This window comes from Leuciscus leuciscus (genome assembly GCF_965113295.1).
Source record: "Leuciscus leuciscus genome assembly, chromosome: 11".
Classification (NCBI taxonomy): Eukaryota; Metazoa; Chordata; class Actinopteri; order Cypriniformes; family Leuciscidae; genus Leuciscus; species Leuciscus leuciscus.
Genome location: NC_138735.1, coordinates 2753774 through 2780351, shown reverse-complemented (window position 1 = coordinate 2780351; position 26578 = coordinate 2753774). Strand labels below are relative to the sequence as shown.

The following is a 26578-nucleotide window of genomic DNA, read 5'->3' as shown; positions in this document are numbered from 1 at the left end:
TTATTTTAATTTGTTCTTGATGAATGCTGAATGATGAATGCATTAGCTACTTATTAATTATATATATATATATATATATATATATATATATATATATACTCCCCTAAAGGATTATTAGGAACACCATACTAATACTGTGTTTGACCCCCTTTCACCTTCAGAAATGCCTTAATTCTACGTGGCATTGATTCAACAAGGTGCTGAAAGTATTCTTTAGAAATGTTGGCCCATATTGATAGGATAGCATCTTGCAGTTGATGGAGATTTGTGGGATGCACATCCAGGGCACGAAGCTCCCGTTCCACCACATCCCAAAGATGCTCTATTGGGTTGAGATCTGGTGACTGTGGGGGCCATTTTAGTACAGTGAACTCATTGTCATGTTCAAGAAACCAATTTGAAATGATTCGAGCTTTGTGACATGGTGCATTATCCTGCTGGAAGTAGCCATCAGAGGATGGGTACATGGTGGTCATAAAGGGATGGACATGGTCAGAAACAATGCTAAGGTAGGCCGTGGCATTTAAACGATGCCCAATTGGCACTAAGGGGCCTAAAGTGTGCCAAGAAAACATCCCCCACACCATTACACCACCACCACCAGCCTGCACAGTGGTAACAAGGCATGATGGATCCATGTTCTCATTCTGTTTACGCCAAATTTTGACTCTACCATCTGAATGTCTCAACAGAAATCGAGACTCATCAGACCAGGCAACATTTTTCCAGTCTTCAACTGTCCAATTTTGGTGAGCTCGTGCAAATTGTAGCCTCTTTTTCCTATTTGTAGTGGAGATGAGTGGTACCCGGTGGGGTCTTCTGCTGTTGTAGCCCATCCGGCCTCAAGGTAAACCCTTAGAACTGTCAAATGGTGTATTATTTGTTAACATTATTAATATTTTTAGACGGCATTCTATGTAGTAAATGTAAACAAAGTGACGCCAAGTCCGAAGGCAGGTCAGTGCTCTTCAAGAGGTTAAGTTTCATCTTCATCTTAAAGGGGAGCTATTATGCAAAATTCACTTTTATATATATATATATATATTTTTTTTTTACATATTTATGTGTCCACAGTGTTTGTACACAACCCCCCTATTGTGGTAAAAATCCAAACCCTCCATTTGTTATTTTCTCCGTAAATCTGAAAATGTCTTAAAATGAGCCTTTTAAGAATGTGCTCCAATGTGAAGTCCCATTGCACAGGCCCCGCCCACAACCGCTGCCCTATTAGCTTAGCTCCCCCCCTAAATGAGCTGTACACAGTCCGCCATGTTTATCTCCTCGCCAGAGCATTTAACAGCAGCATTCAAGTCACAAATATATTCTTATTAAAGCTACTAAAGTTATTCAGTCAAGAGCAAAGAGTGATTTTCTGTTTTTCTTTTGTTGTTTGATTCATATTAACAGCGATAGGTACTGTATATTACGCTGCTTTCACTTTAATACACAGATTTAATATACACATGCACTTTCTTTCCCTGCTGTTTACGTTCACAGACATAACTGACTGTGTTTGTGTGAATTTTGTGTGAACCTTGTGTGTATTTGACAATTTAAGTGCAATAAGACGTGAAAGAGAACTTAGTTTAATACTCACGCAACGCGCCGTCTGACAGCCAGCTTTCTGAGTGTGTGTGTTTTGAATGTCTGTACTCAGAAAACCATATATCAGAAGTTTAGACTGATATGACTTTAAAACGCATGCAAATAATAACTTTCCTGATGACAACGTCATGCGAGTGTGACCATGATAAAGATGAGAATCAAAAACAAACAGATGTTTCAGTTATTGGCAGAGTATCGAGGTACGAGCTGTAAAGGCTCCGCCCACTTCTGGATAAGGGGGCGGGAGCATCAACTCATTTGCATTTAAAGATACATGCACAAAGACAGCATGTCTGCTTTAACAAAAAAATGGGGGTAATAACTTATTCTGGGGACACCTGAGACTACATCTTGTAACAGGTCCTCTTTAATACAAGAATCACAGCAAGACTACATGAACATTAATTATTTATTTTATTTTTGTTATTATTATTATTCAGAAGGTCTCTTAATGTCTTTGGAAACAGAGAAATTGTTTGCGTGTAAGAATAGATGCATTTTGGATGCATGTTTTATGCTCTGTGTGTCTCTCCGGTCATTATTATGCGAGTGATGGTATCAGACCTCTGAAAGGGAAAGAGAGAGAACGAGACAGACAGACTGCGGCGCCTGCCGAGGAAGCCGAGGAAAGCGTCTCATCTGGGGCTCCATTATTAATTTGGAAATCAATTATCCCTTTTCGTCACTGTGAGCTGATGAATCAAGGGTAATTAGCCTGAAGGTGTATCTCTCCTGTCCTGTCTTATCTCCATGTTCTAGACCGATACGCATTCCCAATGTTTTCCTCACATTAGGTTAATACAATTAAACCTGTTGTTGAACGATCAGGCCGCGGAAGCTAGTTCGTTAACGTCACACCGTTTTAGAAGATCAAGACACAAAGAATTTGAAGATATTATTATTATGAAAGGAAGGGTGATGATCTTAGTAATGCTGCTAATACATTAAAATTACATATTTAATTGCATTTTATGCAGCAATAATAAGCAGATGATTATGTGTCATAGAGTTGACCTTTATACCGTGATGCTACAATATTTTAAAGAACTGACATTGTGAATAGTAAGATGCTACATGTGTCTCGCAGAAAGTACTGCGGTTACACTGGTTCAGTGATAGAAGTACCATGGTATTTAAAGTCCCCCTGCAGTCAATATTGGTATCCCTTAAAGCTCATCTTTGATCACCAAAATGACATATTAATATATATGCAAATGAGCCCCGCCTCCACTCACTCACTCAGCTCAGAGATCCACTGGTTGACGATCACACGTTGATCTGATTGGTTACAAGGTAGTTTGTGACGTCAGAAACACCAGCGATTTCAAAGCGTGTTTTTGAGACTGTCTTTGGTTCACTGCAGTTTTAAGGAGGAAATACTCAGCAATGCTGTCGACTTATGAACTTACACATGGTTTGTCTTAAAGCGTATTAAAAACACCACATAGACACATAAACAATATTAAAAGCTGGATTTTCAGTGATAGTCATTTATTTGTATGCCAGGGTACGCCCACACTTATGCTCTGGTTTTATGGTACTACCATATTTTTTAAGGTCATGTACTGTGGTAGATCTTGAAAAATGCCTTGGTTTATCATGCAAATGCTATAGTATGTAAATTTTAGTACCATGGTATATATCAAAGTACCATGGCACATTTATTTATTAATTTATAGAATTGAATTGAATTGAATTGAATTGAATTGAATTGAATAGAATTGAATAGAATTGAATAGAATTGGGGAATTGCTTTCTCTTTCATATAGGCCAAGCAGATACGGTGGATCTCGGTCACTCTCGGTCGGTCATTGTTTTTGGCCTTATATCAGTCTGGGTTTTCCTCTCAGGGCTGATGGGATCGCCCTGCCCTCTCTGTTAAACACAAAGCTTCGGCCTTGGTGTTATTTATACACAACACAACCTGTGACCAGCCTTATCACAACATCTGTCCATCAATCTCGTGCGTCGCGTCGTGCATGTGTAATAAACCCTGACCAGGTGAGTGGCCTGAACTGTAGACAGAGACATAAACATGACTGATAAGAGGAAACTAGGCCACGGCTCAGAGGCGCAGGCTTACATAAGCGCGTGTTACATTTACATCCATGCATTTGGCAGACGCTTGAATCCAAAGTAACTTACACTGCTATTAAGGTACATATTTTCATCAGTTGTTGGAAATGCAGCCCATGACCTTGGCATTACTGGACAGTTAGAGCTACGGGAAGGCATGTTGATGGTCTTTCCCGCAGGGAGATGTTTGCAGACTCTAAACAGACAGATAAACCGTTCACTGAACAGATGTAGTTTGAAGGGTGAGAAAGAGAGAGATGGAGTGAGAGAGCATACCTGTGTGTTTGAGAGAGGAAGTGTTAATCCATGTGGTCTCCAGGTGTGGAGGGATGGGACGTCCTGCAGGAGCAGCACTGATGGGTCAGATGGAGGAGCGGAAAGGGTTTTAGTTGGTGAAGAGGAGTGTGTTTCAGCTCGTAGTGCGTGTGTGTGCGTGTGTGTGCGTGTGTGTGTGTGTGTGTGTGTGTGTGTGTGTGTGTGTGTGTGTGTGTGTGTGTGTGTGTGTGTGTGTGTGTGTGTGTGCGTGTGCGTGTGCGTGTGCGTGTGCGTGTGCGTGTGCGTGTGCGTGTGCGTGTGCGTGTGTGTGTGTGTAAATCACGTGTGGGGAAATAATTACGGTTTCCACTAAAACCTGCAGAAGCACAACTGTTTTTACATTGATAATAATCATACATGTTTCTTGAGCATCAACTCATGATAGATAGATAGATAGATAGATAGATAGATAGATAGATAGATAGATAGATAGATAGATAGATAGATAGATAAATAGATAGATAGATAGATAGATAGATAGATAGATAGATAGATAGATAGATAGATAGATAGATAGATAGATAGATAGATAGTTGTGTTGTCTCTAAAGCATGAGCATGATAAATTCACTTAACTTAAATTGGTATGTATGTTTAAAATGAATAAACGTCTACATATTTTTGTTCTGTTACGGTTGGACACAAAAGTACATTTTCATCATTTTGTCAACAAAAGTTACAAGTGAAAGATTAAAATTATATCTGAATCTGTGTATATCTGAATTTAAAAATAAAAGTAAAATTAAAAAGACTGAAAAAGACTAAAAGATATTGAACATGATTTATTTTGATTAAATGTATTGTCATAAGACAATGCTGCCTACAAAAAAACAACTTTCACTCACATCGTCCAACCAAATGTACCCCGGTATTGCAGTGCACTGTAAAAAATGATATGATCAATAAGTCATGGCAACTTATGTTTTCACTACTTTAACTCATCAGAAATTTAGTTTTTGTAAAAGTGAACACATTTTTGTTTGGTACTTGGTATCAACGGAGTCACATACCATTATTTTCTCTCTCCTCCTCTTGTCCAAACAGTCTTAAATCAGTTTTTCTTCTTCTTGTAACATGGACTGAAGCAGATGTTTGGAATTGATCAGTCATAGATGAGCAGGGCCGTTCTCCGCTTCTCTCTGTTGTTGATCTGAGTAAAGCAAACACTTTACCTCAGCGTGATTTATTTCTCTATCCGTCTCTCTCCTTCTATTTCTCTTGGAGTGTGAGGCGATGCATAGATAAGAGAGAGATATGCTGTGGCATAATCTTGGCTGGAGTTAAACTTCAGCTTTTCATCCTCCGTCAGTTTTGATCACAGTGCTCAGACATGTAGACAATATATTTATGGTAGTGCTGGTGTAGTCAGAAACCTGAGAACATCTGAAATGTGATAATCATGTATTTTCATGATGACAATACCATGGTATTCGTTGAGAACCATATCAATTCAATGGTATATGGTAACCATTCTGTGGCATTGGAATGAGATAAGACCAAAAACACAGTTTTGAAAATGACCATGCATGACCATACTTATTCTATTCTATTCTATTCTATTCTATTCTATTCTATTCTATTCTATTCTATTCTATTCTATTCTATTCTATTCTATTCTATTCTATTCGGCTTCACTTTATTTTGATGGTCCCTTTAACACATTCTGTTGACTAAGTAAAATTGCATCTACATGTCTACTAACTCTCATTAGAGTGTTTGTAGAGTTTTAGTAGACTGGTAGAGTTAGGGTTAGAATAAGTTTACATGTAGTTGTAAAGTTACTTACATCAGAATAAAGTGTTAGCAGATATTAATCAGACAGTCTACTAATACTCTAATGAGAGTTAGTTCACATGTAGTTACAAAGTTACTTATAGTCAACAGCATGTTCAAAAGGGACCATCAAAAGAAAGTGTAACATTCTATTATATTATATTCTAGTCCAGTCCAGTCCAGTCCAGTCCATTCCAGTCCAGTCCAGTCCAGTGCAGTCCATTCCATTCCATTCCATTCCATTCCATTCCATTCCTGTCCATTCCATTCCATTCCAGTCTAGTCCAGTCCAGTCTAGTCTAGTCTAGTCTAGTCTAGTCTGTCCTGTCCTATTCTAGTCTAGTCTAGTCTAGTCTTTGAAGTACCCCATAATACATCTGAGGCCGTAACTGTGCTATTATACTGCCTTATTTTGTTTATTCTGTGGATAACATCTGGTTTTGAAATAATATGGAATAAGAAACCAGTTTTTAATTTGCCTATTGGACCACCCATTTGTGTGTCTTTCCCCAATGGAAAATCCTGCCTACACTTCTGGTTCCAAATGATTATTAACATCAATGAAAAACAGAGCAGAACGAATCATCTTCAGTTCATTCATCAAGGCCATCCTCACACAGAGAAGCTCTTTCTACTTCCTGTGTGTCAGGATCTCCAACGATGACCTCACACGTCGCGATTCCTCCCATATATCGACGCGGCCTCACTTCTTTCATCTCTCCGTTCCTCCAATCCCTTTCACCAAGCTCTTTATAGTCTCTTTAGGCAACAAGCGGAAGCCCTTGAAGACCGTCTCTCGACAGCACGGCTGCTGGGACCTCGGCCAATCGGCTCGCACCGGAGACCCTCTGATGTGACATCATCAGTCTGCGCGGTGGAGAAACTGAAGGGTTTGTGTCTGAGGAGTGGGGACTCGTGAAGGGGTCAGGGAGGGACGTCGATGCTGCGGGAACACAAAAGCTGCTCTGTCTGAGCGTGGTGAGACGAGAGGGGATTCAGAAGCGGGGGATTTATGGCCTCAAGTGTTGCAAACCTCAACCAAAGCTTCTATTGTGTGAGGATACGGCATTAAAAGGGCCTATGAAATGGTTTGACGCACATTAAACATGCAGTTAGTTGGTACGCTGTTTGTTTGAGTGTGGTTACGGACTCTGCTGTGTGTCATTCATGTCACAGATGTCAGTTTACGTCGCCGTCAGTTCAGAAGTGTCAGAGGAAAACAAAAGTTCCTTGTCGGACAATCGTTGTGATGTGCCAGACGTTGTTAGCAAGACACAAGAGCTCATTGATTCCCTGAACTCGTCGTCTCAGACCCAGGGACCTTCTTTCACAGTTCCCCTCATGTTTGTCAAGGTTGTTGACGATGCTTTTCCTGCCCCTTGTTTTACCTTTTCTGCAGGTTAGTGTGTGAAGAAGTGGTGGATGAGGTTGGAGACCGTTGTTGATTTGAGCATGATGAGGCGATCGGCCTACTTTCTACTTTCTTTAGTTTGTAGCTCGTCTGCACAATGCGTCGTCCAACATTAACATGGAAAGCTTTCATTCTTTTCAGGATGTGCTTTCATCAAACAGCAACCCAGACACTTTATACGCGAGTGTACACATCTTGATCATCATTAACACATTTTAAAATGGACACGTTTCATTTGAATGTCCACATGACATTTGACCTGATTTGATTTTGCTGTGTCATAAAAAGGTCAGATTATGTAAGGGTTAATGCCGACGAGGTGTCCATTGTCAGGTATTAATGGACACCTCGTCGGCATTAACCCGCTTATACCATGATCACTTGCCAAATAACAAATTTTTAAAACATTACTTTATATTTTAATTAGTTTTACAATAGAAATCTAAAGTTTTTACAAATAATACCTTGGTTTCCCTGGTTACGCCTGACGGTTTATTTAGCAACGGAGTATAGTCCGCTGAGCTCGTAGAACCCTTCAGTTTACTGCCTGTTGCTATGGTTACTCACAGCTGATGTAGCCAGCGCATTTATTTATTAATTTCGAACGGTAAACAGTCAGTTTCACCAGAACTCCTTTACTAGGTGTCCTCTATCACTTTTTAATGGACACCCTGCAGCCAATCAGAATCGAGTATCCACCCAGACCATGGTATTTTTTTTTTGTTTGTTTAGAAAGTAGTTATTGTAAAATGAATATTATTATTAAGAATAGCACATTTCATAACAAGACTGCAACTAGATTTTTATGATTATCACAGGATGCCAACAGAAAGTTTTAACTTATTATTGAAGTAACTGAATTGATTTTGTCGTGTCATAAAAAGGTCAGATTATATTATTTTAAGAAACTTACTGACCTTGACACACAGTCGTGTGTGTGTGCGTGTGCGTGTATGTGCGTGCGTGTGCATGCAAGTGTGTGTGTGTGTGTGTGTGTGTGTGCGTGTGTGTGTGCGAGTGTGTGTGTGTGTGTGTTTTATTTTAAAAACAGTAAACCCAGTATACTAGAATTCACTTTTTGAACAAACCTTTTTTTGTAGTGAGTGTATAAATCCTAATTATTTTGTGTGTTTAAACAATTATAAGTGTTTAAAAAATAATAATAATACATTTAAGTAGCATGACTTTTAATTCATAAATATTCATGAATATGATGTTTTTGGCGAGCTGCACCACTGGAGCTTTTTGTCGTTCTTCTGCATGACATATTGTCCAACATTAACCTGAAAAGCTGTTGTTCTCTTACGGTTGTGCTTTCATCGAACAAACACACAGACACTTTATCTAGAGATCTTATAAAGTGCACATCATGCATATCTATCGTCCGCCTCAGTTTTCCAACACGCCGCTTCTCCTTTGTCAAGCGAAGTGTGTATTCATGAGCACCTGACTCCCAGCATGCATCTGTTGATCTGCGACTGCCGATAGCATCACGGCCTCTCGTACTTCTTTCCCAGCTGCTTTCATCAGCGTGCCGGTGTCTCCTCTGTTCTCCACTGGTGTTCCTCTAGTGTTCGCTATCAATCAGCCGAGCTGGTTTTGATCTTCCTGGAGGAGCGCGAGACTTTCGGAGCTCCTGCATTCGTCAGGCGAGGCGCGTTTGATAGGAGAAATTAATGAGGTTGGTTATGTTTGGATGTCCTCGTTTGGCGTACATGCAAGGGTTCGGTCTCAGTCTTTGTGGCAGGAGACCCAGTCACCCGATTTAACGCGGAGACGTAATGTGATCAGCGGAGCGTGGTGGAAACAATGAAGGGGCTGGTGCAGGAAAACGTGTGTTTGTTCCCCGAATGCTGCCTCGTGACCGTAGAGGTGTGTGTGTGTGTGTGTGTGTGTGTGTGAGGACGTGAGAAGACGCACAATGATCATTTTGAAAAACAGCATGAAAGCAGGCATGGAGACAGCAATGTTTGTGCGTTTTTCTTCATGGATTTATTTTTTTCCCCGTATGACATCTGGTTGTTTGAACCTGTTCTCCAGCAGTGCCCGGGCACCAGGAGCTCTGCCAGTCTGAGCAAGCTGTTTTCTGACCCGTCTCCCTCTCCTTATGCAGATCCTTGCAAATGTGTCAAATTAATTCTCACTTCTCTCTCCTTTATCTCGTATAACACAAATTACAGAGAAATAAAGGCATAGTTCACGCCAACATTTTTAATTGTGATCTTTTACTCACTTTCATGCCGTTACAAACCCATATGACTTTCTCTCATCTGTAAAGTGCACACCAAAAAGCTGTCTTGCTTCTTTTTATACAGCAACAACAAATAGAAACAGATGAATGTCACGATCATAATAGAGATGATAAAACAATAAAACTGATAAATGATAGAAGTAATTTGCAAGTGTTGTTCCCTTCATTGGATTGGAGATAAATTGCAACAAGCTATATTAGAGTTGAATAAGCTGCATAAAAATGAAATATATACCGTTTTTTTTTTTACTGTAAAGGTTTTGTTTATGTAGTATGGTTTTGTATTTGTGAATGAACTTATATATAAGACATATATATATATATAGAGAGAGAGAGAGAGAGAGATAATATAAATATATATAAATAAATACAAATTTTAATAATATAAATAGTTTGCAATGATAGAAAACAAAAAGAGTGACTAATGAGGTGGATATGATATGATATAAAACATATGATATGATTGATATATATATATATATACAGTATACCAAGAAAACCTTAGCAACCACCCAAAACATCTTAGCAACACCCATCACCTAGCAAAACCTTAGCAACCACCCAGGATACCCTAGCAACCACCTAGCAACATGCTTAGGTCACTTAGGTCGGCAGATTGCATGCTTTTAGCTGTCCCTAGAGCCTTTTCAGTTGCGGCCCCTAAACTATGGAATAATTTACCATTGTCTGTGAGGCTGGTCCCAACGCACTCCGTTTTTAAATCTAGTCTTAAAACATATTTATTTTCTTTGGCTTTTACTTCAGTTTGAGAGCTGTGTGTTTTTGTCGTCTTGTTGTTGTTTTATAAAATTTTTTGTTTATTTATGATTTTGGATGTATAGCTCTTTGGTCGACTTCTGTTGTTTTAAATGTGCTCTAGAAATAAACTGGACTTTGGCCATACTAACTACCCAGAATACCCTAGCAACCACCTAGCAACCCACAAGAAACACCCTAGCAACCGAGTGGCGAGTTTTGCCACTGCAAGCACCACTCACATTTTCTTCAGGAAATGTACATTCTCAGATAAGTATATGGTAATCTCTGTTATCAGACACGGATTTATCAGTAATATTTTACTGGGGCACAGCAGTATTTCTATCAACACCCCTGACGACATTCATTCCAGCCCGTTCCTCATACCAAACTATCATACACAACATAAATACCATAGTTGGGTGAACTATTCCTTTAATTATAATCGATTACACAGAGCCATGGCAATGTTGCTAGTTATATGATAATTCTAATGATAATTCTGCTAATGGATTTCACAGTCCAGTTCGAACACTATTTACCCATCATTCCACTGACATAGGTCATCTTTCAGTCTGTCAGGACGGTGGATGTCTCAGAGCCTGGAGTTATTCCCACTCAGATCCCACTTCTCCACCTGGACTACACCTCCTGTTTATCTTTAGCAGAGACCATGCTAAATGAGGAACACTCCTGAGAGTTACAGCATGTCTCATAGTCTGAACAGTTGTGTGTGTGAGTGTGTGTGTGAGAGAGAGAGAGAGGCACATACCTTTAGGTGTGTATAGATTGGGAGTCACAGAGCTAATAAATGAAAGTTGGTCATGTCATTGGCCTCGCTCAATAAATCAGACCTGAGCTTATGAAATCCGACACATTTATTCTGTTGTACAGCCCAGAGGGAGGAGAGAGATGCTGGCCTCACACACGCACACACACACACACACACACACACACACACACACACACACACACACACACACACACACACACACACACTTTTACATTTGCCTTCCTATATACAGTATCTGGAGTAATGATGCCGAAGACTCAGCTTTATATTAAATTGTAATACTTCACAAGTTTTCTTTGCTTTTTGATCACATAAATGCAGCCTAAATGCAGAGAGAGAGAGAGAGAGAGAGAGAGAGAGAGAGAGAGAGAGAGAGAGAGAGAGAGAGAGAGATTTAAAAATGATTAAAAAAGACATTTTCTGTGAAGTGTCATCACTCGCTTATTTGTGATGAAATGTTGAATAGATGTAGTTCGTTACAGTTGCATTATTGTTTGTTTTTCTTCTCTTTATTAAGACACAAAGCTTTGCTCTCAGATGACGAACATTCATGCATATAAGCAGATGATTATGATTTAATTAATTCACTGAGAAATATCGAAGGACTATGATACTTTAAATGAATGTTTTCAAAGTTTTCAAAGCGAGGCCTGCTTTCCCTAATGGCCAAACTATCCTGCGCAAACTTCCTCTAACTCAGCATCTAACGGTTCAGCTTTATTGGCTGAAATCATCAGTCTGGGTTTATAAAAGAAACTCTATTTCCAAGTCAAAAGTCTTGTCGAAATCCTGTTTGCTGTCAGGGAACATTTGCATTTAATTGTAGACTTTCAAAGTCTTTTCAGTTGATTTTTTTTTTTAATGCAATTACGGTTTAACACCGCAGACAAGCCAGTTCGTATTCAATGTCATTTTCATTTTTATGAGAGAGCAGATATGATCTTTTCATTTAACAGAACTCTGAAGTTAAAGATTAGCCTCCGTTTATAATAAAAAATTCTTCAAACATCAGGGATTCTCATTTTATTTGAATTAATTCACAAAGACAAGCAAGGGGGAAAAAAATGCCAATTTGATCTACTCGCCTGTGGAAAAACATTTAAGAAGATGAACTAAAAGGATGTCAAGAGGGAGAGAAAAAAAAGAGACAGGGAAAAAATGGCTGAGATTTGTTTACTACTTTGAGCTCGAACAAATTCTGTTTAAAAAGAATATACTTTTGGTAATTTAATGGCTAAGAGGAGGAATTTGACATATTTTTATATTTATATATATATATATATAAAAATGCAAAACCCATTTTCTCTGAAGGCAAATAAAGCAATAGAAGAATAAGCATTTCTCATTCCATCTCAAATAACGTTGAGAATCAGACTCTTTCTCTCTCTCTCTCTGTGTGTGTGTGTGTGTGTGTGTGTGTGTGTGTGTGTGTGTGTGTGTGTGTGTGTGTGTGTGTGTGTGTGTGTGTGTGTGTGTGTGTGTGTGTTGTTTTAAGTGCACCAGCTGTGTGTGTCTTTAAACTGGGCTAATGTCTAATATCACCACATACTCTTTAGATTATTCTAAAACTGACTAACATGGTGAAGAGAGATTTGAAACAAAGCAATCAAGTCCAAATAAGCACTTTCATCTTTGGAGCGTCATTTTGAGTTTATCAGCGGTCCTTGTTTTCCTTTGGGCTCATTGTGGAATTTAAAAAGCTATATTCCTGATGAAGGTCGTGAGACTGAAACGTTGCTAATAAATACATTTTGATACTCATTTGCAAGTACTGATAGTGTGCGGGAGTTCCTTGTTTTTTGTGGAATTTAAAAATCTGACATATTTTAAATCATTCTAGCTTTATTTGGATTATAATGTCATTCTTCAGCCGCCTCCGTCATAGAAAAACCTGTTATGCCCTTTTACAAAGTCTTGATGTTGTTTTAGGACTCTACTAGAACAGGTTTTCCTGCTTGAATGTTGATATTTTCCTCATATTCTCCATTGTTGCGGCTCCTCTCTTCCCAGTCTGTCAGTAACGCTCTGTTTTCTTCCTGTCTCTATGAAGCCCCTCCTTCTGATAAGCATATCCCATTTCCAATGACGCCATCCGTACGCCGAGTCTGCGCAGTAGTTTATCAATGTCCCGCCCACACAGACTGTCAATCATGACGTTACACCCCGTTTTTATAGCATCAGATAACTAACTAAAAACAAATTTGTTTAAAAAAAAACAAATACTTGAAAAAAAGAACTACATAAAATGACAGAAACCATCTTTAAAAACAAATTAAGAAGTTGATATTTTAGTTTGGCTCGAGTCCCGGAGAGTGCGGGTTTATGAGCTATACTGCAGCCGGACACCAGGGGGCGCTCAAAATGCGTTGGCTTCACTTTTCTGGACTTGCTTGTGATTAGTCGAGCGCTTCAAGTGTGTTTGGGAAATGTCCCGCCCCTTACCATACCCCTCCAGTTTAACACACTACTAACTAACTCAACCAGGCCACGCCCCTTTATTATACGTATGAATTATTTAAATGAGGAATATTGTGACGTGTTCGTTCCCGGAAGAAACTCAAGACTACAATGGAGGAGTTTCAGGAGATCAGAAACACTGACACTGATATAGAGAAACTTTGCAGAGCTTTTTCATGCTCAAAACAGCAACATTACACACTAAAGACAGATGGACATGGAAAAAAAGCGTAATAGATCCTCTTTACATCACAGAATGTCTAGAAATAAAGAGGAATATGCCAAGAATGAGAGAAAGGTACGGATTTGCCCTGGATTTGTACATGTGTCTCGCTGTGTGTAAACACATGTACGCCGGTGTGTGTTTGTTTCTGTGTGTGAGGAGTGGCCGGGGGGAGATGGGCAAAATGAGATTAACTGTTGACATGTCTATTGATCTGGGATCAGTTGAGTTTCCTGTGCGTTTCGTCTGGCCAGGTCTGACCGGATACAATAACAGTTTAGCAGCTTTCCAGCGGGGGCTTCGGGTCCGGCAGCCTGGAGGTGTGGAGAGATGGAGATAAGCTTAAGCCTCTCTCTCTCTCTCTCTCTCTCTCTCACTCTCTCTCTCTCTCTCTCTCCTCATTGTCTGGGGTGTATTGCACACTGCGCTCTCGCCTTTGAAGTTCCATCATGAGATTTTGACAGTTCCATCTAACCTGTCCTCAGGTTGAAGACTGTCTTAAACCCGGCCCACAGTTAAAGGGCTTTAATAACCTTCCTGAGATTTGGCTTTGCTAGAGTTTCAGCTCAAGTTCAGTGCCCTGAGTTCCCTCCACAGATTTTAGCTTTGGGTTAAGCGAGTTAATACTTTCATATTGATTCATCTTAATATTTTTTTATTACCTGGTGGTCGATAAAAACAATGGAGGAGGGTCACAATTCATTCTGGAAAAATGAATTGTTTCCAGATCTCCATCCTACGTTCCTGTGGTAATAAATTATATTGTACAATATATTCACATAGAAAATAGTTCCTTTAAATTGTAATAATATTTCACAATATTACTGTTTTACTGTATTTTTACATAGAACCAAAGCCCCGCCCTTCATGTTTTTCATTTTCGATACTCTCAGATATTACACTCAGATGTTACTGATCTGTCGCCACAGTCGAGTTGAGGCTGACCTCTGACCTCTGGCTGACCTCTGACCCGACGTATGACGTAGCTCCTCTTCTCTCATATCAAAATCCTCCGACATTTTTCTTTAAAACGTCTTGTTTTCGACTTCTAATTCGTGTCCAGTGTTTTGTTTTGCTCTGATCTCTGTGCTTCCGCATTTATCACTTCTCACCTGAGCTTACGCTACATCCTACGTCATGCGTCGGGTCAGAGGTCACTCGTCATGCGTCGGGTCAGAGGTCACTCGTCATGCGTCGGGTCAGAGGTCGCTCGTCATGCGTCGGGTCAGAGGTCACTCGTCATGCGTCGGGTCAGAGGTCACTCGTCATGCGTCGGGTCAGAGGTCACTCGTCATGCGTCGGGTCAGAGGTCACTCGTCATGCGTCGGGTCAGAGGTCACTCTTCATGCGTCGGGTCAGAGGTCGCTCGTCATGTGTCGGGTCAGTGGTCGCTCGTCATGTGTCGGGTCAGAGGTCACTCGTCATGTGTCGGGTCAGAGGTCACTCGTCATGTGTCGGGTCAGAGGTCACTCGTCATGCGTCGGGTCAGAGGTCACTCGTCATGCGTCGGGTCAGAGGTCACTCGTCATGCGTCGGGTCAGAGGTCACTCGTCATGCGTCGGGTCAGAGGTCACTCTTCATGCGTCGGGTCAGAGGTCGCTCGTCATGTGTCGGGTCAGAGGTCGCTCGTCATGCGTCGGGTCAGAGGTCACTCGTCATGTGTCGGGTCAGAGGTCACTCGTCATGCCGCGGGTCAGAGGTCATTCGTCATGTGTCGGGTCAGAGGTCGCTCGTCATGCGTCGGGTCAGAGGTCACTCGTCATGCGTCGGGTCAGAGGTCACTCGTCATGCGTCGGGTCAGAGGTCACTCGTCATGCGTCGGGTCAGAGGTCACTCGTCATGCGTCGGGTCAGAGGTCACTCGTCATGCGTCGGGTCAGAGGTCACTCTTCATGCGTCGGGTCAGAGGTCGCTCGTCATGTGTCGGGTCAGAGGTCGCTCGTCATGCGTCGGGTCAGAGGTCACTCGTCATGTGTCGGGTCAGAGGTCACTCGTCATGCCGCGGGTCAGAGGTCATTCGTCATGTGTCGGGTCAGAGGTCGCTCGTCATGCGTCGGGTCAGAGGTCACTCGTCATGTGTCGGGTCAGAGGTCACTCGTCATGCGGCGGGTCAGAGGTCATTCGTCATGTGTCGGGTCAGAGGTCACTCGTCATGCGGCGGGTCAGAGGTCATTCGTCATGTGTCGGGTCAGAGATCACTCGTCATGCGTCGGAAGCCAGTAATTATAGTTTATAAATATTTCTTACAAAAACGCATGGTTTCGCTTCAGAAGGCGTTTATTAACCCCCCGGAGCCATGTGGATTACTTTTATGATGGATGGACGCACTTTTTGGAGCTTCAAAAACTCATTGAAAACTATTGAAATCTGGGAAATCTCTGGGATATTATTTAATAAAACTAGGATGACTTGAGGGTGAGTAAATTATGGAATAGAAATTTTTATTTTTTTGGGGGGGGGGGGGGGGGGGGGGTATTCCTTTACATACTGTTGCAATGGTATTTATAGGCAAACATTAGCAAAATATTTTGTTTAAATGTAAGGAACTGACCATTTGCGTTCTGCTACGGACATGTGACACATCAAAGTGTAACATCATCATGGGAATCTGTGTGGATGTGAAGATCTCAGAAGCGTTCCTCATGACTTATGTTAACTATCAAACTGTTAGCAAAGCTCTCTGGACAGGCCGACAATTAGATCGGTGTTTAGAGCTAATTTGCCCTCGTTGAGTGTAATCACACTGATAGCCTTCAGTTTTACTAACACAGTTTGAAGGTCGCACTGCAATCACAGGTTCAGGGATCAGCAGGGCTCTGGTTTATATCGACCTGCCTGCGCTAAACGAAGCTAACAGTTTCGGGATATATCTTTAATAATCTGGATTTAACCCACTGAGTCATGAAGAGCCTTTGCAGTTTTTTCTCTAAGGCTTCAAACCGGCTGTTGTTATGGTCTACACGCACACAACTGAAAAAGATTTTGCTGACGATATAAAAATAAGTTAATAAAATTAAATACATGAAGTAAAATTTTAATGTGCTTTTTTGTTTGGCCATTAAGTTTAAGTATCTTTGATTTAAACTTCAGTATCAAAATGGTAATTTTGATTAATTTCTGTTAAGTAAAGTCACCTTTCTATAGCGCTTTATACAATACTGGTTGTTTCAAAGCAGCTTCACTGTAATGAACAGGAAAATAACCCAATCAAAGATGCAAACTTCATCAAATATGAGACAGATTCAAATTCTGCTAATAACTGTGTAAAGTTCATCAATTATGAACTGAGTTCATTTCAGCTGTAAGCAGCTCTACAGAAGACAATAGTCTCGTTCAGTGTTGATAAAATTCTGTTCAATAACAGTGTCAGTGTTCAAATTTGTCAATTATATAAAAAATTTGATTCAGCAACTCTACAGTGTCAGTGTCATTATTCAGGTCAGTTTTTGTTCTCATCCGCAAGTGTCCGTATAGTCAAACTGATAATGCGGTATTACTGAGGATTAAGTGCCTATTAAACTCAAATTATATTATTTATTATAATGAAATAATAAACTCAAACTCCATCAGGTGATAGAAATGGAGAAAACAAACAAACAAACAAACAAACAAAACCCAGGCTCAGTTCTCCTCTGGCCAAATGAACCGACATGCTGTGATTTATGATTTCAGGCAGCATCACGAGTCAAGTTGTGAATTGATATCATTAAAAATGTTGCATTCATCTCCTTCTGTTTGAAGATCAGGATACGTCACGCCGGAGGAGTTTTAGCCTGTCAGTTTAGCCAGAAGTGGATGAATGGTGTATCAGTAACTGGATTATCAACGTTAAGTTCCAACAGTCCATTTTAGTTAATTCATTAAAAATTCTGATTCATTTGCATAAAAAGTTTAAGTCCCTGTGTGTTTTAAAGTCCCCCTGTAGTCAATAATTGTATCCCTTAAAACTCATCTTTGATCACCAAAATTACATATTTAAGCATTTTTTCCTTGAAAAATATTCTTCATGTCTTAAAATAGCTTGAATGTAACTCGACACCCTTGCCTCATTTACATTTACATTTATGCATTTGGCAGATGCTTTTATCCAAAGTGACTTAACATTGCATTTCAAGGTTCACACATTCACATTCTTAACAATTCTTGCTTTCCCTGGGAATCGAACACTCATCGAACACTACTGTTCAAGCTACAGGAAAGCTGTTTATGTATTTAGTATATGCGGTTCTATGAATATGCAAATGAGCCCCGCCTCCACTCACTCGCTCAGCTCAGAGATCCACTGGTTGACGATCACACGTTGATCTGATTGGTTACAAGGTAGTTTGTGACGTCAGAAACACCAGCGATTTCAAAGCGTGTGTTTGAGACTGTCTTTGGTTCACTGCAGTTTTAAGGAGGAAATACTCAGCAATGGTGTCGACTTATGAATTTACACATGGTTTGTCTTAAAGCACATTAAAAACACCACATAGACATATAAACAACATTAAAAGCTGGATTTTCACCACAGGAGGGACATATGATAAAAGCATAATAATACAGACACACACGTTGACTGTCACACCCCTTCATTCCAGAAACATTGGTTCAGTCTAACAGTCTTACTTTGGTTCTCAGAATGACACGAGTTTTCGCCATCAGACTTTTAACAGCCCAGTAGATTCAGCTTTAAACGTGTTTCTCGGTTTCAATGAGTTCCTGTGTGCTTTTCCATTTCCTCAAGGCTAAACTTAGTCTGTGTGACAGGTAGATATTCGTTATACTTGTTTCTAAGCAGTTTCGAAATGGACTATTTTTCGTGGCCGTTCCTGTTTTTCTTTGTGAATTGAAAACACTGTTAATTTGATTTATAGGTGTATAAAAGGGGGATGGTTTTGGGGTTACTAAATATTTTTTTTCCTGTAGTTTTTCTTCAAGAAGGTCAAGAGTGAGCTCTGGCGAATCAGTGACCATCTATAATGTGTGTACATGGATTTTACATTTGTTTCATTTATATTTAATTCTAAAGTCGGCATGTAGTGAAAATTCCCCTTATCTATTTTTATTTATTTATTTTTAATGCATGTTATAGGTCTCATTGTGAACAGTTTTTCTGTGCATATGTTCCTTTTTTTTTACCTCAATCTTTAATCTGAATGTCATAACTGGATCTTCTGGTGAGATGACAGATGTATTTTGGACTTCTTCAAACATAAAGACTTGGTTTCACAGACATAGCTTAGATAAAGACAGGATTCAATTAGCTTTTATAAATGTGCTTTATAAGAAAACATTACTGGTGTGCATCTTGAGACAAAACAATGGCACTGACATATTTTAAGATATATCAGTGCAAGTTGCTTTCAGTTAAAACTGCTCAAATATGCATTTTAGTCTGGGACTATCTTACACCGTGTCCTAACTACACGCGCCGCGACATGCGATAAAAGGTTATTTTCCATGTTAATCCGAGTTTTTGTCCTAACTAGCCGCGACGGCGACATGCGACAATTCTATTTTAGAAAAGGTTTATATTTTTCTGCGACGTCAAGATTACTCTCTAGTGCTGTGCACTTGCCGCGAGACTCCGCCCACACGCTGTTCTGATTGGCTGTGATTTTTGATTGACGTTGTGGCGTCTCACAGTCGCGTCGCGTCTAGTGTGGACAGACTGCCTGTCGCTGGAATTTTATCTAGTTAGGACACGGTGTTAAGCCTCGTCTGTTGAACCGGCCTTTGTGTTTTTAAACTCCGCCCCTTTTAGCTCATGTTTCACTGCCTTCACTTTTGAGAGCCACACCCTCATCTCAACATCCAATAAGCAACCGATGCATACACACAAGGCCCCGCCCTAAATATTTTCGATAATCCATTACACTCGGATGTACGTCACAATACGGAAGATAAGATCTGTCACTACTTCCATTTCATCGCAACATTCGTGATGTTAAAAAAATTGGTCTAGTTGGATACATTGTTTCATATGCATGTTATAAAAAAAATTATGATAATGTCATCATAACCTTCTGCATTATAATTGAATCAGTTTTGGTCTTACACTTTTTGACATCACTGGCTGCACCCCAATATCCATACTGTACTTACACTACACGCTAAATCTGTGTAATCCACTGGCCACAGCAAAGTATATACTTTTGAATGTAAGACTATATAATAATGAATATAATATAGCAATATTGAGTCAAATTACCACTTCATAAAATTGCCTCATGAGCCCTTTTGTCATGTGCTATTTGTGTTTGCACATGTGTGTGTTTATGGTAGAATTTACCTAAATAGTATTTTACCAGAAATAATATGTAATTTGGGCCCATTTAGCATTTTAAATGTATGATTTGGGACACAATAATTTCAATGTTGCTTATTGTTTACATCAGATACAAACTGATGTGCAACGACTGGCTTTCAGTGCAGAGCGCAAACAATGACATCATGACATGATCCTGTTAATGGAGGAAGCACCATTGATTCTCATTCAATCAAACACAAACACACACTCGTACATGCAGACCTACTGTACACGTGCACAAACACACACTCTTACATGCAGACCTACTGTACACGTGCACAAACACACACTCGTACATGCAGACCTACTGTACACGTGCACAAACACACACTCGTACATGCAGATCTACTGTACACGTGCACAAACACACACTCGTACATGCAGACCTACTGTACACGTGCACAAACACACACTCGTACATGCAGACCTACTGTACACGTGCACAAACACACACTCGTACATGCAGATCTACTGTACACGTGCACAAACACACACTCGTACATGCAGATCTACTGTACACGTGCACAAACACACACTCGTACATGCAGACCTACTGTACACGTGCACAAACACACACTCGTACATGCAGACCTACTGTACACGTGCACAAACACACACTCGTACATGCAGATCTACTGTACACGTGCACAAACACACACTCGTACATGCAGACCTACTGTACACGTGCACAAACACACACTCGTACATGCAGATCTACTGTACACGTGCACAAACACACACTCGTACATGCAGACCTACTGTACACGTGCACAAACACACACGTACATGCAGACCTACTGTACACGTGCACAAACACACACTCGTACATGCAGACCTACTGTACACGTGCACAAACACACACTCGTACATGCAGATCTACTGTACACGTGCACAAACACACACTCGTACATGCAGACCTACTGTACACGTGCACAAACACACACTCGTACATGCAGACCTACTGTACACGTGCACAAACACACACTCGTACATGCAGACCTACTGTACACGTGCACAAACACACACTCGTACATGCAGACCTACTGTACACGTGCACAAACACACACTCGTACATGCAGACCTACTGTACACGTGCACAAACACAAACACACACTCGTACATGCAGACCTACTGTACACGTGCACAAACACACACTCGTACATGCAGACCTACTGTACACGTGCACAAACACACACTCTTACATGCAGACCTACTGTACACGTGCACAAACACACACTCGTACATGCAGACCTACTGTATACGTGCACAAACACACACTCTTACATGCAGACCTACTGTACACGTGCACAAACACACACTCGTACATGCAGACCTACTGTACACGTGCACAAACACACACTCGTACATGCAGACCTACTGTACACGTGCACAAACACACACTCGTACATGCAGACCTACTGTACACGTGCACAAACACACACTCGTACATGCAGACCTACTGTACACGTGCACAAACACACACTCGTACATGCAGACCTACTGTACACGTGCACAAACACACACTCGTACATGCAGACCTACTGTACACGTGCACAAACACACACTCGTACATGCAGACCTACTGTACACGTGCACAAACACACACTCGTACATGCAGACCTACTGTACACGTGCACAAACACAAACACACACTCGTACATGCAGACCTACTGTACACGTGCACAAACACACACTCGTACATGCAGACCTACTGTACACGTGCACAAACACACACTCTTACATGCAGACCTACTGTACACGTGCACAAACACACACTCGTACATGCAGACCTACTGTACACGTGCACAAACACACACTCTTACATGCAGACCTACTGTACACGTGCACAAACACACACTCGTACATGCAGACCTACTGTACACGTGCACAAACACACACTCGTACATGCAGACCTACTGTACACGTGCACAAACACACACTCGTACATGCAGACCTACTGTACACGTGCACAAACACACACTCTTACATGCAGACCTACTGTACACGTGCACAAACACACACTCTTACATGCAGACCTACTGTACACGTGCACAAACACACACTCGTACATGCAGACCTACTGTACACGTGCACAAACACACACTCTTACATGCAGACCTACTGTACACGTGCACAAACACACACTCGTACATGCAGACCTACTGTACACGTGCACAAAACTCACACAAGCACATTTTTCAGTTACACTTTATTTAAAGGTGACGTTGTTACAGTGTAGTTACACAAATAAGTACTAAGTAACATTTTGCGAGCTCTCCATTGGCTCCCAGTCCAATCTAGGATTGACTGTAAAATTCTCCTATTTGTGTAGAAATGTGTGCATCATCTTCCTCAAGTTCTCTGTCTGAACTACTACACTCCTATAGTTAGTATAGTATAGTATAGTATAGTATAGTATAGTATAGTATAGTATAGTATAGTTAGAGTAGCTCCTTCTATATCTGTTTTCCTAAGCTTTTAAAACTTGTTAATGTCTCTCCTCTGTATGTTTAAATTTTTGATTTAGTCTATTTGACTTATTTGTTTTCTTGTTTTCAAATTTGTAAATGTAGTTTCTTAGTTGTTCTCTTTTCGATCATTGGTAATTTGAGCTTGTACGAGCCGTTGGTCAGTCCTGTGGCTGTTTTATATGTGCTTTATAAATAAAAGAACTGACCTGAACATATTAATTGACCACATGTATTTACTATAGGCTTAGGGTTTATGGTTACACTTTATTTTACAGTGTCCTTGTTACAGACATTTAAGTGCTGATTAATATTAATTAATTACATGTACTTACTATACACTTAGGGTTTGGTTTGGTTTGGTTTAGGGTTAGCCACAAGTATTAATACATCATTTATAGTTATTACTCTAGTAACTACATGTAACGTGTAACAATGACACTGTAAAATAAAGTGTTACCAGGTTTAGTTTAGAGTGATTTGCTTGTAATTGTGCATAATTTACTGATATTACTATAGTAAGTGCACGTAATGTGTAACTACGCCAGATTAAAATAGTGTTTTCAGCAATAACTTAAAATACAAAAAGAAAGTTGAATTGGTTTTTCATGCAAGGCCTGAAGCCGAAATGTATCAGAGCTCAATCCATAATGCTGCCAAGTAAAGAAAGAGTGCGAATAATTCAACGATGTTGGTGATGTGCGTAACCACATGATCCACAGTTCAAAGTTCAGCCGGTTCTTACATTATCTGACTGACTGCCATCATGTCTCCCTCTTTATACCTGTTCTTCTCCATCTGTATTTCTCCCTCTTTATACATGTTCTTCATCTGTATTTCTCCCTCTTTATACCTGTTCTTCTCCATCTGTATTTCTCCCTCTTTATACATGTTCTTCATCTGTATTTCTCCCTCTTTATACCTGTTCTTCTTCATCTGTATTTCTCCCTCTTTATACCTGTTCTTCTCCATCTGTATTTCTCCCTCTTTATACATGTTCTTCATCTGTATTTCTCCCTCTTTATACCTGTTCTTCTCCATCTGTATTTCTCCCTCTTTATACATGTTCTTCATCTGTATTTCTCCCTCTTTATACATGTTCTTCTCCATCTGTATTTCTCCCTCTTTATACATGTTCTTCATCTGTATTTCTCCCTCTTTATACATGTTCTTCTCCATCTGTATTTCTCCCTCTTTATACCTGTTCTCCATCTGTATTTCTCCCTCTTTATACCTGTTCTTCTCCATCTGTATTTCTCCCTCTTTATACCTGTTCTTCTTCATCTGTATTTCTCCCTCTTTATACCTGTTCTCCATCTGTATTTCTCCCTCTTTATACCTGTTCTCCATCTGTATTTCTCCCTCTTTATACCTGTTCTCCATCTGTATTTCTCCCTCTTTATACCTGTTCTTCTCCATCTGTATTTCTCCCTCTTTATACCTGTTCTTCTTCATCTGTATTTCTCCCTCTTTATACCTGTTCTTCTCCATCTGTATTTCTCCCTCTTTATACCTGTTCTTCTCCATCTGTATTTCTCCCTCTTTATACCTGTTCTTCTCCATCTGTATTTCTCCCTCTTTATACCTGTTCTTCTCCATCTGTATTTCTCCCTCTTTATACCTGTTCTTCTCCATCTGTATTTCTCCCTCTTTATACCTGTTCTTCTCCATCTGTATTTCTCCCTCTTTATACCTGTTCTTCTCCATCTGTATTTCTCCCTCTTTATACCTGTTCTTCTCCATCTGTATTTCTCCCTCTTTATACCTGTTCTTCTCCATCTGTATTTCTCCCTCTTTATACCTGTTCTTCTCCATCTGTATTTCTCCCTCTTTATACCTGTTCTTCTCCATCTGTATTTCTCCCTCTTTATACCTGTTCTTCTTCATCTGTATTTCTCCCTCTTTATACCTGTTCTTCTCCATCTGTATTTCTCCCTCTTTATACCTGTTCTTCTCCATCTGTATTTCTCCCTCTTTATACCTGTTCTTCTCCATCTGTATTTCTCCCTCTTTATACCTGTTCTTCTTCATCTGTATTTCTCCCTCTTTATACCTGTTCTTCTTCATCTGTATTTCTCCCTCTTTATACCTGTTCTTCTTCATCTGTATTTCTCCCTCTTTATACCTGTTCTTCATCTGTATTTCTCCCTCTTTATACCTGTTCTTCATCTGTATTTCTCCCTCTTTATACCTGTTCTTCTTCATCTGTATTTCTCCCTCTTTATACCTGTTCTTCTTCATCTGTATTTCTCCCTCTTTATACCTGTTCTTCTCCATCTGTATTTCTCCCTCTTTATACCTGTTCTTCTTCATCTGTATTTCTCCCTCTTTATACCTGTTCTCCATCTGTATTTCTCCCTCTTTATACCTGTTCTTCTTCATCTGTATTTCTCCCTCTTTATACCTGTTCTTCTTCATCTGTATTTCTCCCTCTTTATACCTGTTCTTCTCCATCTGTATTTCTCCCTCTTTATACCTGTTCTTCTCCATCTGTATTTCTCCCTCTTTATACCTGTTCTTCATCTGTATTTCTCCCTCTTTATACCTGTTCTTCATCTGTATTTCTCCCTCTTTATACCTGTTCTTCATCTGTATTTCTCCCTCTTTATACCTGTTCTTCTTCATCTGTATTTCTCCCTCTTTATACCTGTTCTTCTCCATCTGTATTTCTCCCTCTTTATACATGTTCTTCATCTGTATTTCTCCCTCTTTATACCTGTTCTCCATCTGTATTTCTCCCTCTTTATACCTGTTCTCCATCTGTATTTCTCCCTCTTTATACCTGTTCTTCATCTGTATTTCTCCCTCTTTATACATGTTCTTCATCTGTATTTCTCCCTCTTTATACCTGTTCTTCATCTGTATTTCTCCCTCTTTATACCTGTTCTCCATCTGTATTTCTCCCTCTTTATACCTGTTCTTCATCTGTATTTCTCCCTCTTTATACCTGTTCTTCATCTGTATTTCTCCCTCTTTATACCTGTTCTTCATCTGTATTTCTCCCTCTTTATACCTGTTCTTCTTCATCTGTATTTCTCCCTCTTTATACCTGTTCTTCTCCATCTGTATTTCTCCCTCTTTATACATGTTCTTCATCTGTATTTCTCCCTCTTTATACCTGTTCTTCATCTGTATTTCTCCCTCTTTATACCTGTTCTTCATCTGTATTTCTCCCTCTTTATACCTGTTCTTCTCCATCTGTATTTCTCCCTCTTTATACCTGTTCTCCATCTGTATTTCTCCCTCTTTATACCTGTTCTCCATCTGTATTTCTCCCTCTTTATACCTGTTCTTCATCTGTATTTCTCCCTCTTTATACCTGTTCTTCATCTGTATTTCTCCCTCTTTATACATGTTCTTCATCTGTATTTCTCCCTCTTTATACCTGTTCTCCATCTGTATTTCTCCCTCTTTATACCTGTTCTTCATCTGTATTTCTCCCTCTTTATACCTGTTCTTCATCTGTATTTCTCCCTCTTTATACCTGTTCTTCATCTGTATTTCTCCCTCTTTATACCTGTTCTTCTTCATCTGTATTTCTCCCTCTTTATACCTGTTCTTCTCCATCTGTATTTCTCCCTCTTTATACATGTTCTTCATCTGTATTTCTCCCTCTTTATACCTGTTCTTCATCTGTATTTCTCCCTCTTTATACCTGTTCTCCATCTGTATTTCTCCCTCTTTATACCTGTTCTTCTCCATCTGTATTTCTCCCTCTTTATACCTGTTCTCCATCTGTATTTCTCCCTCTTTATACCTGTTCTTCTTCATCTGTATTTCTCCCTCTTTATACCTGTTCTTCATCTGTATTTCTCCCTCTTTATACCTGTTCTTCTCCATCTGTATTTCTCCCTCTTTATACCTGTTCTCCATCTGTATTTCTCCCTCTTTATACCTGTTCTTCATCTGTATTTCTCCCTCTTTATACCTGTTCTCCATCTGTATTTCTCCCTCTTTATACCTGTTCTTCTCCATCTGTATTTCTCCCTCTTTATACCTGTTCTCCATCTGTATTTCTCCCTCTTTATACCTGTTCTTCTTCATCTGTATTTCTCCCTCTTTATACCTGTTCTTCTCCATCTGTATTTCTCCCTCTTTATACCTGTTCTTCATCTGTATTTCTCCCTCTTTATACCTGTTCTTCATCTGTATTTCTCCCT

At 40.0% G+C, this 26578-nt stretch overlaps 1 protein-coding gene and 1 long non-coding RNA gene across 3 annotated transcripts in view; one reads left to right on the top strand and one right to left on the bottom strand.

The window, feature by feature from the left end:
* Positions 1–26578, top strand: part of pard3aa (par-3 family cell polarity regulator alpha, a) — a 460595-nt gene that overhangs the window by 390774 nt on the left and 43243 nt on the right. The gene's annotated exons all lie outside the window — the stretch shown is intronic.
* LOC309509220 lies at positions 1172–5885 on the bottom strand. 2 transcript variants are annotated; one of them, XR_014209820.1, is made up of 4 exons: positions 5006–5885; positions 4841–4876; positions 3958–4034; positions 1172–3877 (listed from the first exon to the last, which is right to left on the bottom strand). It is a non-coding gene; the product is annotated as an uncharacterized lncRNA (long non-coding RNA). The 2 variants fall into 2 exon arrangements; XR_014209821.1 differs by lacking the exon at positions 4841–4876 and having other exon boundaries at positions 5006–5874.